Source organism: Chrysemys picta, chromosome 3 (assembly GCF_011386835.1).
Source record: "Chrysemys picta bellii isolate R12L10 chromosome 3, ASM1138683v2, whole genome shotgun sequence".
NCBI classification, from domain to species: domain Eukaryota; kingdom Metazoa; phylum Chordata; order Testudines; family Emydidae; genus Chrysemys; species Chrysemys picta.
Window position 1 is genome coordinate 96,683,579 of NC_088793.1, and position 13,627 is coordinate 96,697,205.

The window sequence follows — 13,627 nt, forward strand, 5'->3', positions numbered from 1 at the left end:
GCAGTTGTACCACAATTGAAGATCTGAACCAATGTCCCAAGTGCACCAGAGAGACAGGACCAGATCTCCTGCCCCATTCAGGCATCTGCAGTGGTTTGACAGTACCAAGCAGAAATAAAGCCAGTAGATCTGGTTCCCTGAGCATTCCACTGTCTAGGGGAATCCTCAGAAGGCATCCTCACATGCCAATATCACCCCTGATTCTCAGTGTAGGTGGCATTCCCAGCATACTCCTGTGCCTCAAAGATCCCCAACTGCTGCTGGAACCACCCTTTGCCACAGCAGGCAGTCAGGCATAAATTAGAGCCACCCTAATGCTGCTCTAGGTTATACTGGAGACATACCCAATCCCCAGCTAGCCCTAAGCTAATGCCTGCATCCCTACCAGGGCCGGCTCCAGGCACCAGCAAAGGAAGCAGGTGCTTGCGGTGGCCAATGGAAAGGGGCGGCACGTCCGGGTCTTCGGCGGCAATTCGGCGGTGGGTCCCTCTCGGAGCGAAGGACCCGCCGCCGAATTGCCGCCAAAGAATGAAGCGGCGCGGTAGAGCTGCCGCCGATCGCAGCTTTTTTTTTTCTTTTTCCCCGCTTCGCCGCTTGGGCGGCAAAAAAGCTGGAGCCGGCCCTGATCCCTACCACAGCCAGACCACAAGATCTGACCCTAAGACTACATCCACCCTATGAGCTAGGGGTTTGATTCCCCCTGCTCATGTACACATACTCAAGCTAGCTTTCAGGGAGCTAGTGCGAGTATAAATAGCAGCGTAGCTCATGGTAGCACGGGTAGCAGCATCTAAGGCACGGCTTAGGTGGACTGAGCACAAACCCACCTGTGATCAGTGGGTACATACTCAGCATAGTTAAGCCAGGCCTCTACTGCTGCTACCGACACATTGCTATGAGTTAGCACGAATATGTGTACACAAGCAGGGGCATCAGAGCCCTACCTTAGAGGGTAGACATAGCCTTAGAGAGGAACTATTAATTGCTTTTTAACATAATACCTTTACATATGCAACACAAAATCTCACTCATCTTTTTTTCCTGCCCTATTACATTGAAAATACATGTCTAGTTTGCTGCCCACTACCACCTGTAGGCCTCTTTTAGTAGGACTGTTCCCCAGGTGTCCTTTTCCCATGTTTTGGTTTATTTTTCCCCAGATGGATTAGTTTGCATTTTCCCAAACAGGATCTCAATTTCTTTTTATTTTCTGCTCAAGCTTCTGCTAAGCTTTCTAGTCTCCTTTGCCTTAGTTCTCTAACCTCACTGTTCTTTTCACTTCTTTTGAATTTAGTACTATCCACTGTGCATTATTTAGTATTTCAGCAGTGTGCTGTATACTGCCTCTTCCAGATCCCTAATGAAGATTTAAATAAAACTAGTCCAAATGCTAAGTCCTACAGTACCTCTTCAGTCATCTCCCACACACCACGCCATACACTATCATTTTTCCTCTGTTTACAGGCCGCTCACTGATTTCGATCTTCATGGCAGTGATTTTATCTAAGCCAATTTTAGTTTGGAGTTAAGATTTTTTGAGACATTTTATCCAAAACTGTATTAAAATCCAAATACATCTACCGCATTCCCCTTGTGCATCCTGGTCACTTTAGTCACATAAATAATCCCATTGACTTCAAACAGGCTACTCAAGGGAGTAAAGCAAAACAGGTTTTCATCCTAACTTTGTGATTACATCAGAAGAAGCACATCATATGGCAATGTGCTGTCAGCACTTGACCCCTGTTGAGTACCACCTACTGGCCCTGCTGACAGTGGGGAATCCAATTTCAATGCTTTTTTATCCATTACATAAGTGATAACTTTTTTCACCCAAGGAGGAAGGACATTTGCTTACCTGTAATGCTGTATTGAGCACAACCCTTGCTTTCACCATGGGGACCGATTGTCATTCCTCCTTCTTCTTGAGTAATTTAATGGATCAAGCCTTTTGTTTTTCTTGTTATTAACCATTTGCCACAGCAGGAACATCACCACCCACTCTTATCCAGCTCAAACACTGTCCCCTGTGAGTGAATATTTGAATTAAAGAAGCAGCCATGAGAATACTAGCCCTGTACCACCATCCTTCCCACCAACAGCTTTTGAAGAACAGCAAGAGTGAGGCTTCTGGAGCTCGTTCCTCTCACCTCTTCAGTGACAGAATCAACAGAGCTGCAGGTAATGCTTGGAATTCCCCTATCAAAAAAGAAAAATCCTCGCTGATTATGTAAAACCAAATCAATAGCAGAGGTGGGGAAGTGACTGAGTCTAAGTGCCACTACTCTGTGATGTCACTCTCTGAAAATCTGGCCCTCTGCAGTACCTCCAAGTCAGGCTCGCAGACTTCAGAAGCAATGTGTCTGGTGGGAAAGGTAGCTCTAAGGTGAAAGGTCTGCTTAGGGACCCTTATATGCAAACTAGTCCTAGAAGCATCCTGGTCCTGCAGTGCCTACCCCTAAGCCCAGAAGAAAAATAAAGGCAGTATGGGAAACGTTTTAGAAGTGGCACTGCTAACCAGGAAAGGGCTGGAGTTATTCTGTGAAGGGGAGTGCCCGCTGGACCTGGGAGATGTGCAGGGTTAGCTCTAAGCACAAGTAATACAGGTGACTTCTCAGAACCTCTCCTTTTAAGGGCCCTGCATTACCTCAGCTACCTCTGATTGCTGCACAACCTAGTGAGCATTGGTTACCCAGTTTCTTGCAGGCATCACAGAAGAAGTGGATACTGAGCAGGACTTTCAAGAAAAAGAGAGTGGCGTCAGGAGCACCTGGAGGATTGCATATAGAGGTACTGAGACATTTGTGTGAGAAGCTAAAAAGTGGGCAGACAAGAGAGCCATTATTGGCTTAGTGGAAGAGGCGGGAAGGCAACTTGGCAAGAGAAAAGAGTGGTCGGGGGGGCGGGGGTGAAAGAGAGGGAGCCGGCAGGGCCAGCCCAAAACATTTTGGTACCTGAGGCGGGGAGCTCAAATAACGCCCCCACGTCCCCTCGCTTGGGTCAAAACTTTGAAACTCTGGGTCCTAGTGGCACCCCCCACAGTCTGGCACCTGAGGCAGCCACCTCAGTTCGCCTTATGGTAAGGCCAGCCCTGGGAGCCAGTGGGGATTCAAAGATGGGAGTGATATGGTCAGAGCTATGGACAAGGAAGATGAACTTAGAAGCTGCTTTTTGAATGGATTGGAGGTGCTGGGGAGACCATAGAAAAGGAAGTTACAGTAATCAAGATGGGAGATGTGCGCTTGAACAAGAGTTTTCCCTGGACAGAAATGTCAGATTTTAACTGTTTGGGGGAAGAATTAGTGGCAAGATTTGGATGCAGACTGGATGCTTAGGGTAAGAGAAAGGACAGAATCAAAGATGTCACCCAAATTATGAGCCTGAATGACTAGAAGTATGGTGGTGGTGTCAGAGAAAGCAAGGAAGTGGGGAAGCTTTGAGAGGGAAGATAAGGAGTTCAGTTTTGGCCATGTTACATTTAGGATGAGAGACATATCCAGGAAGACAGGTTTCAGAGTAGCAACCGTGTTAGTCTGTATCCGCAAAAAGAAGAACAGGAGTACTTGTGGCACCTTAGAGACTAACAAATTTATTAGAGCATAAGCTTTCGTGGACTACAGCCCACTTCTTCGGATGCATATAGAATGGAACATATATTGAGGAGATATATATACACACATACAGAGAGCATAAACAGGTGGGAGTTGTCTTACCAACTCTGAGAGGCCAATTAATTAAGAGAAAAAAACTTTTGAAGTGATAATCAAGCTAGCCCAGTACAGACAGTTTGATAAGAAGTGTGAGAATACTTACAAGGGGAGATAGATTCAATGTTTGTAATGGCTCAGCCATTCCCAGTCCTTATTCAAACCGGAGTTGATTGTGTCTAGTTTGCATATCAATTCTAGCTCAGCAATCTCTCGTTGGAGTCTGTTTTTGAAGTTTTTCTGTTGTAATATAGCCACCCGCAGGTCTGTCACTGAATGACCAGACAGGTTAAAGTGTTCTCCCACTGGTTTTTGAGTATTTTGATTCCTGATGTCAGATTTGTGTCCATTAATTCTTTTGCGTAGAGACTGTCCGGTTTGGCCAATGTACATGGCAGAGGGGCATTGCTGGCACATGATGGCATATATCACATTGGTAGATGTGCAGGTGAACGAGCCCCTGATGGTATGGCTGATGTGATTAGCTCCAGGAAGAGTTGTCAGACAGAAAGAATGAGCTGCAGAATTAGGTGGAGGGAAACTAGTCATTAACAGAAAGGAAGATCTATAAGCCATCAGCATAAGAATGGTAGTGTGAACAGAAGAGAATACCCACAGTGAGAATGCAAAGGGAGACGAGAAGGGAACCCAGGATAGAGTCTTGTGGGACCCCTTGAAGAATGCTAGATGGGACCCAGTAAAGGAATAATGAAAGAGGTAGGAAGAGAACCAGGAGAGAATGAAGTCACAAACACCACTGGAGGACAAGGTTTCAAGCAAGAGGGTGTGATTGACAGTATTAAAGACAGCAGGGAGAGTTTCAGAGGGTGATGGTTGAATAGAGATTCTAGATTTCACTAGGAAAAGATAGTTAGAAATTTTGTTGGGAAGAATTTCCATGGAGTGAAGTCCATCTGCAAGGGATCTGGGATGGAGTTAAAGGAGAGTAACACAAGACTTGTTATAACATTAATACCAGAAAACACCCCTCTGGGACCTGGTGGTTCTTCTGAAAATACAAGCATTCATTTGCTGGTTCTCAGAAATCATTGCAGGAAGTCCAGCTTTTAGAAGGTAGAAAGCCTCCTTACTAGACCACATAAAATAGTGATCTACCAAGAATCAAAGCATTCTCTTACCAATGATGCTTTTAAATGTTCATTAGTTAAATCAGCATCTACCATCAGGCAGCAACTCATTATTCACAGAACAACGGAAGGCAGTGTAACATTTTGGCAAGGTTTCAGTCTGCATACTTTTGTTAGCTCTTGCATTGGAACAGCAGGGAAAAGCTGTAAAGAATCATGGACAATTTTTAAGTCACTGGCTTCAGCAAAGAGGGCCATCCTCCAAGCTCAAATAACAGAGCACTTTCCTCCAGAGCACTACAGATCCAGATTCCTACCTAACCATACTGCTGTCTTTTTTCCTATACCTTGACAATCATATTTATGAACAACCCTACAAAAAACAGACAAATATGTACCCAAAATACAAGAAATACAATATTAGTAAAACAATTTTAGATTCAAGTTATTTCTAAAGTGACATATTTCACCAGGGGGGGGGGGGCGGAAGGGGATATGCTTTCACCAATGTATATGAAAAATATCTAGATTGTGTCCTTTTATGTAGGATATGTGGAAAAAATTAGAAAATGTACATATTACATCCAATCTTCCATAATACTGAAGCAAAACTCATATTAAAATCAACATATTTTCCATGAATAAGTACAGCAGGATCAAGTCCTATTTTAGCTAAAGAATTGTACAAATGCTTGTCTGCCTACAGGCAATTGCAAGTCTAAGTACTGAACTGAATCCAATCAAGACAAAGAGACCAAAGGAGATAAACATCTCATCACACACTACTTTCTCTCCTGAGGAAAACTGCCTGATCTTTGATAAAAGGAACCTTACTACAGCTCATGCTGGCTAGTTTATAGTGCCTCCTCTCCTTGCCATTCATGGCAGCATTTCAAACTCTTGGTTTGGGAAAAGCAACTTAACTTTTTGGCTGAAGATCCTGGGCCAAATTCAGCCCTGCTGTAAGAAGCTGCAATTCCACTAACTTTATTGGCCTTATGCCTGCTTTCATCAGGTCTGAATTTGGCCCTGAGTCCAAATATTCACCTTGGCCTTAAATGTTTCATAGTAAAGACTTTTAAACTTGGTGCTAGACCTACTTTTTATTAGTATTTTTCACTTGCTGTTTCTAAAGCTTAGCAAGCGTACTGATAAACTGATGTGCTGTGAGTTATTTGGCATGTCCTTTTATTTGCCTAGTGTGGCGACGAGCTCCATTTTCATTGTCACTTGCAGGTGCCAACAATAACTACTGGAATTCTTTTATGGAGGGCTCCTTATAAAGAGAAGTAATCCAGCGCTGAGTTATTAAAAAATAAATACATAAAGTTAGGCACGTAAATAAGGGTATTTCTACACAGCCCACAGCAGTAAGCCTCCCAGCCCAGGTCAACAGACTCGCTCTAGTGCTCTAATAATAGCTGTATAGACAGTGCTTTGAATTTGCATCTGTGAAGCCCACCCCCTCCTTAGGCCGGATTTTCAAAAGTGCTGAGCACAATGCAGTTCCCGTTAAAGTCAATCAGGCCATTTATTTAGTTGCCTAGAGCTGTGCTATTTTAAAAAATATTGGCCCAGTGTCATGGGGAAAAAAATAAAGAATCAGCATCATGTAAATGTGTAGTGAAATTTTAAAATGTACATTGAGGTCCTGACCTCCACTGCTCAAAGCTTTGTGTAGTCATGTGCAAAGTGGCTATCAGACCAGAAAGGTAGCAGTTTACTGCTATGTTGCACTCACTGTGTGCAGGTGCAAGGATGTAGAGAATCAGGACCTGACTTTTTCAGAACACACATGCTGAATATTAGACAAAACTCTGAAATTACCAGCCAGTGCTCCGTTGCCCCTCATGTGCAAAGACTTAAAAATGTTAGTAAGCAACAATGTATTAGCCCCATTCTACTGATGGGGAACCAAAACACAGAGATATTAAGGGATTCACTTAAGTCACACAGGCAGTCTGTGACACAACAGAGAACTGAACCTGGGTCTCTGAAGTCCAGGGTAGCACTCTAACCATTGGCCTATCTTTCCTCATCCTTCACCTGCCTGTTGAATTCCAATTAACGACACTGGAAACTCTGCGCATATGTGGAGAAAGGCATAAACTTCATTCTTGTGTGGACTGGAAAAGAAATTCTTGTCCTTCCGACAACATATGTCAAGTAATAACAATGGGCGGGGAGAGCATTTCTGGCATTTGATGAGAAAACTGGAAGAGCCTTAAGCCATCTATTTACTGCCTCCAGAAAATGAGCAACCTGAAGGTCATTATAAACCATGAAAAGATTCAGATTTTATGCATGGAAAATTTAAAAGCTGAATGACACATTGCCTGGGATATGGGGTTCTGTTTACAGCAATGGATCTAAATTCTGCTCTCAGTAACCCCACTGACGTCACCGGGTTTGCAGAGATGTAAATGAATGATAAAACCATAAAAGTAAAAGCTATTGGTTTATCTAACCCTTCTGCCTGCCAATGCCAAATATTTTCTTGCTGTGCTTCACTCTGATAAATCTCACTGTCAAAAAGCTTTTTTCCTGTTATTCAGCCTAAATCTTTCCTTTCTTAAGGCTGGTCTACAGTTTTCCTACTGCTATATGTTTATATAAATAAACTATATCAATATAAGCACAGAATAACTGAGTCCATACTAGGGAGTTGTATCTGTTTCTAAACTGATATGATGGTACAAAAACTTGTGCGTGGACCAGCCCTTATGTTCATCTGTTAGTTCTAGCTAGACCTCCCTATGTATCACACTAAATTTCTCTCCCTACATATTCAAATATTTGTGGATTCTTATGCACACACACTCCTACACACAGTCATTGTTCAGGCAAGCTACACACATTTAGCTCTTTTAATCTGTCTTCATGCATCAGTCCCTTCAGACTCTTAATACTTTTTCTTGCTGTTCTCTACAGCCCCTCCAGTTTGTCAATACCTTTCCAGTAAAGAGATGGCAAAGAAATGAGTTCCGTCTTCTAGGTGTGATCACACCAGAACCAGTTCAGGGAAGATAACTTGATTCTCCATATTCTATTAGGTTTGTAATTTCCTTTCACTAGTCTTGGCTGTCACTTTTTACTACATTTTTTAATAAAAGAAAGGAAAACTGAAGGTAATAAAATGCTTATGTATCAGCTTGAGTCTCTTTACTATTTGCTATTCAAGGGAAAATTATAAAAATGTTTATTTAACTATTTTGTAGTAGCTAAAATTGGTCTTTGATTTTTATCTTAACTTTGGGCTATACCATGCCACTGATATTTAAGATAAACTCTTAAAAATAAGTGGTGAATTACAGTCCTGTGTTTTTAATGACTAAAATGGTCTTACTGAAAGCACTCTATTTTACTCTAGTAGAGCAGACACTGTTTATGATTTGAAAATTATCCTGCCTCACCCTCTTCAGTTATATCAAATGGGTAAGAGATCAATAAATACAGGCTATAAAGCCATATCCAGAAAGGTTCTGTGCACCCTTAATGCCCAGTACAGTCAATAGGAGCTACTGGCAAACCTGCATGGCATAGAACAGAGCCATTATTAAGGAGCTACACATTACTCAGGAGAACCATATTCATCCTGAAATGTTCACGTAAAATCTTTGACACTGGCCCTTAAACATTTTGCTTAATGTTACATGAGGTATCATGAACTGCCAAATAAGACCATAAGAATGGCCGTACTGGGTCAGACCAAAGGTCCATCCAGCCCAGTATCCTGTCTACTGACAGTGGCCAATGCCACATGCCCCAGAGGGAGTGAACCTAACAGGTAATGATCAAGTGATCTCTCTCCTGCCGTCCATCTCCACCCTCTGACAAACAGAGGCTAGGGACACCATTTCTTACCCATCCTGGCTAATAGCTATTAATGGACTTAACCTCCATGAATTTATCCAGTTCTCTTTTAAACGCTGTTATAGTCCTAGCCTTCACAACCTCCTCAGGCAAAGAGTGCCACAGGTTAACTGTGCGCTGTGTGAAGAAGAACTTCCTTTTATTTGTTTTAAACCTCCTGCCCATTAATTTCATTTGGTGGCCTCTAGTTCTTATATTATGAGAACAAGTAAATAACTTTTCCTTATTCACTTTCTCCACACCACTCATGATTTTATATACCTCTATCATATCTCCCCTTAGTCTCCTTTTTTCCAAGCTGAAAAGTCCTAGCCTTTTTAATCTTTCCTCATATGGGACCCATTCCAACCCCCTAATCATTTTAGTTGCCCTTCTCTGAACCTTTTCTAATACCAGTATATCATTTTTTCAGATGAGGAGACCACATCTGTATGCAGTATTCAAGATGTGGGCGTACCATGGATTTATATAAGGGCAATAAGATATTCTCCGTCTTATTCTCTGTGCCCTTTTTAATGATTCCTAACTTCCTATTTGCTTTTTTGACTGCCGCTGCACACTGCGTGGACATCTTCAGAGAACTATCCACGATGACTCCAAGATCTCTTTCCTGATTAGTTGTAGCTAAATTAGCCCCCATCACATTGTATGGGTTATTTTTCCCAATGTGCATTATTTTACATTTATCCACATTAAATTTAATTTGCCATTTTGTTGCCCAATCACTTAGTTTTGTGAGATCTTTTTGAAGTTCTTCACAGTCTGCTTTGGTCCTAACTATCTTGAGCAGTTTAGTATCATCTGCAAACTTTGCCACCTCACTTTTTACCCCTTTCTCCAGATCGTTTATGAATAAGTTGAATAGAATTGGTCCTAGGACTGACCCTTGGGGAACACCATTAGTTACCCCTCTCCATTCTGAAAATTTACCATTTATTCCTACCCTTTGTTTTAACCCATTCTAAATCCATGAAAGGATCTTCCCTCTTATCCCATGACAACTTAATTTACGTAAGAGCCTTTGGTGAGGGACCTTATCAAAGGCTTTCTGGAAATCTAAGTACACTATGTCCAGGGCCGGCTCCAGGCACTAGCCGAGCAAGCTGGTGCTTGGGGCGGCACCTTGTAGGAGGCGGCATTCCGCCCAATCCTAGGCGGCACGGCCGCTTTTTTGTTTGTTTGTTTGTTTGTTTGTTTTGTTGTTGTTGTTGTTCCTCTCCGGCTGCCCTGTAGGGGGCAGGGGCATGGAGGACGGGAGCGCCCTGCAGCAAGGCCGGCAGGGCAGTCCACGTCCTTCCCTCCCAGCCAACCGGAGTGGTGCGGGGCCCTCCCGGCATGGGGCATGGCGGGAGGGGCACGTGGCAGCACCCCCGCTGAAGCCCTAGCCGCCCCCCTTCTCTTTCTCCCCCCACTCCCTCCCCCTGCACCCTGGCTCCGGCCACGCCGCAGGCTTTTTTTTGTTTGTTTTTTGCTTTGCTGTTCTGACTGCCGCAGATTTTTTTTTTTTTTTTTTGCTTGGGGTGGCCAGAAAGCCAGAGCCAGCCCTGACTATATCCACTGGATCCCCCTTGTCCACATGTTTGTTGACCCCTTCAAAGAACTCTAATAGATTAGTAAGACATGATTTCCCTTTACAGAAACCATGTTGACTTTTGCGCAACAATTTATGTTCTTCTATGTGTCTAACAATTTTATTCTTTACGATTATTTCAACTAATTTGCCCAGTACTGTCATTAGACTTACCAGTTTGTAATTGCCGGGATCACCTCTAGAGCCCTTTTTAAATATTGGCGTTACATTAGCTATCTTCCAGTCATTGGGTACAGAAGCCCATTTAAAGGACAGGTTACAAACCATAGTTAGTTGTTCCGCAATTTCACATTTGAGTTCTTTCAGAACTCTTGGGTGAATGCCATCTGGTCCTGGTGACTTGTTCTGTTAAGTTTATCAATTAATTCCAAAACCTCCTCTAGTGACACTTCAATCTGTGAAAATTCCTCAGATTTGTCACCTACAAAGGACTGCCCAGGTTTGGGAATCTCCCTAACATCCTCAGCCATGAAGACTGAAGCAAAGAATTCATTTAGTTTCTCCGCAATGACTTTATCGTCTTTAAGTGCTCCTTTTGTATCTCAATCGTCCAGGGGCCCCACTGGTTGTTTAGCAGGCTTCCTGCTTCTGATGTACTTAAAAAACATTTTGTTATTACCTTTTGAGTTTTTGGCTAGCTGTTCTTCAAACTCCTTTTTGGCTTTTCTTATTACATTTTTACACTTAATTTGGCAGTGTTTATGCTCCTTTCTATTTACCTCACTAGGATTTGACTTCCACTTTTAAAAAGATACCTTTTTATCTCCCACTGCTTCTTTTACATGGTTGTTAAGCCACGGTGGCTCTTTTTTAGTTCTTTACTCAGGCAAAGCTACTATCAAATCCAATGGAGGAATTTTGCCTCAGAAAATATGGTAGGTTTGTGCATCCTATGTGGCAAAAACAAATTGTAGAGGTTTGGTGGGAAATGTCCTAACACGCTCCATTCCCTTATCTCTCAAATAAATCTCTACACTTTCAGTTACATTTAAGCAAACCCTTTAATTTCAATAGGGATGCAACAATGTAACAGAGCAGAAGTTGACTCTATATTTTGTGTCACTTTAATAGACACATGTTTAATCCTACATTTTTCTTAATTTCTTCAGACCTAACATCCAGACTAAGACTTGTTATTTTGCATTTTTAAAGAGAATACATACAAAAGTAAAAGACCTTTTTCCTTCCCAAATAGTTTTTATTTCTGTCATAATTGCCCTCAGATTCTGTAAATTGTCAATCAAGCATAAATATGTAAACCCATTGTTCATTTTAGATTAACAAATTCTACTTTCAAAAGCCGAGATGATTGTTGCAGGTCCATATGCTAATCTCACCATCTCATCCCAGTAGTTGTAGCAATGTAACACAATGTATTTGGACTGGTGTTGGGCCTTCTCCGGTCCCTGTATCTCAACAGGCTGCTGGGCAAACTGCCTATCCAGAGGGTGTCCAATCAGGTCAATCCAGACAGGCTGCCATACTTTGAAAAATGAAATAAGTGTATTGGCTATATTCTGCCTCAGCTGTGCATGCATAGCTCCCATTCACCTTTTTGTGCATATCAGAGCAGAATTTGTCTCTGTAAGATAAGGATTCTAAGTCTTCAGCACAGCTCTTTTTGGAGACCCAATAAAAATGTCTCCTCCTGAAATTACATAAAAATATTTGGCAGGTAACATAGGCTCACCTTTTGAGAATGCAGGACCTGACTTCTCTATTGGTTTCCCTACCATTAACATACTGTCAGCCCATTGGCTTTCTGTGTTGGTTAGTTTGTTTGATTCCCTCCCCCTTTTATCTGTTCCACTTTTTATAACTAATTAAATAGCTATTGGAGCAGAGCCTTGAATTTGGGTCTCCCACATCCTAAGTAAATGCCATAACTACCAGGCTGTAGAGTTATTCTCCCTCTTTTCCTGGCCCAAGAATATTGTCAACATGAATGACAGAACAAACACTGAAGAAGGTAGGAAACTATTTCACCAGAAGCTGAGGAGAGCAGGGATATAAAGAGGGGGCAGAAGAAAGCTCTCCTGCACATGTGCATTCTCTCAATCTGTGTCTGCCCACTCTGTTCAGGAAGTTCCCAGGACCAAGCATCAAGAGGAACTGGGAAAAGACAATACGGCTGTCTGTACCTTGTGGAAAGTTTGGTTTTAAGTAGTTGAAGCAAGACATCCATTTCCCTTCCCTCCCTCCCCCCACCTTTTTTGTTTAAAAAACAGATAGAAGAACTCCCTGTTCCTGGGGCCAGAGTTGGGAAACACATGAGCAGGAGTATTTATACGTAAAGTGTCAGGGTGCAGTATTTTCCTTTTCTTTGTCCCTCCGCACTTCCACCCCCCTTCCTATTAGCTGTAGCTATAGTCAGGGCATGGATAAATTACAACCATACAAGTGTAAAGAGTAATGCTCAAATTGCTGTAAATGTTTAGAAATATAAACTAATCTATTGCTAATTTAAGGCTGTGCAACACTTCATTTCCAAGCTTTTAAAACATTTTTTAAAGGTGTCGAATTTTTGTTAAAAGTGCCTCTTGTGGGGGGCGGGGCGCTGGGTTTGGGGGATTTTGTTTGTTTTGGTGTTACTAGGACTCCAAAGAAACAAATTTTCAAACTTAATCTTTTTAAGCATTTTTGTTTGTGAATAGGCATCTGTATAGACATTGCTGGTTGTTACATTGTTATGTAATTGTTATGATGTTGTTGTTTATATAAAAACATTAAGCATGAAGAACACATTTGACATTAATGCTGATGTAATCTCTTCACTAGTTTTCTATTCTAGTCCAATATATGTTAATGCAATCATGATAAGTGTTGTTGGCAAAAGAGTTACCTTGACATTGCAAAATAAATAAATATTGAATAAGTAAGGTACACTTTTGTACATCAATGCAACTTTTCTACCTGGAAAAAATATCCTGGGAAGATAATATTTTGCTGCATTTCAAAATAATGCCCATCAATGTACATTTACTATGTGGAAACCACATACAAGTAAAAGGTCTGAGCAGTAAATCTTTAACAACAGAGATGAAGCTAGTTTTTTAACTGAGAAAAGTGGTGATTAGTGTCTTAAAATTTCTCTCCCCCTGAGACCTAAGAGAAATAGAAGGAGCAATTAACAGGCACACATTGTTAAGTAATGCATTGTACAGATGGAGCTGTTAATATAATTCCTTGATCTGCACCCTCTCTAGGGACTGGTTCTGCAGTTCTTACTCAGACTAACAGATTGACTCCCATGCCCTGAATAAGCACTGCAGGATCTAACCGTCAAAGAGACACCGTTACGTTGGAATGACAGACCTAAAACGACACTCTACCCGCTTAGCTTTGGTTTGGTAGCATAAGAGCGCATG

The 13,627-nt window shown here is 42.0% G+C and overlaps 1 long non-coding RNA gene across 4 annotated transcripts in view; it reads right to left on the reverse strand.

The window, feature by feature from the left end:
* LOC101935951 (uncharacterized) overlaps positions 1 to 13,627 on the reverse strand; it is a 108,715-nt gene that overhangs the window by 90,971 nt on the left and 4,117 nt on the right. For 2 of the 4 annotated variants that reach the window (XR_010599629.1, XR_010599627.1), the window contains exon 2: positions 1,859 to 11,907. This is a non-coding gene — a long non-coding RNA (uncharacterized LOC101935951). The remainder of the gene's footprint in view (positions 1 to 1,858; positions 11,908 to 13,627) is intronic. The other 2 variants (XR_010599628.1, XR_006173905.2) reach the window with 2 other exon arrangements.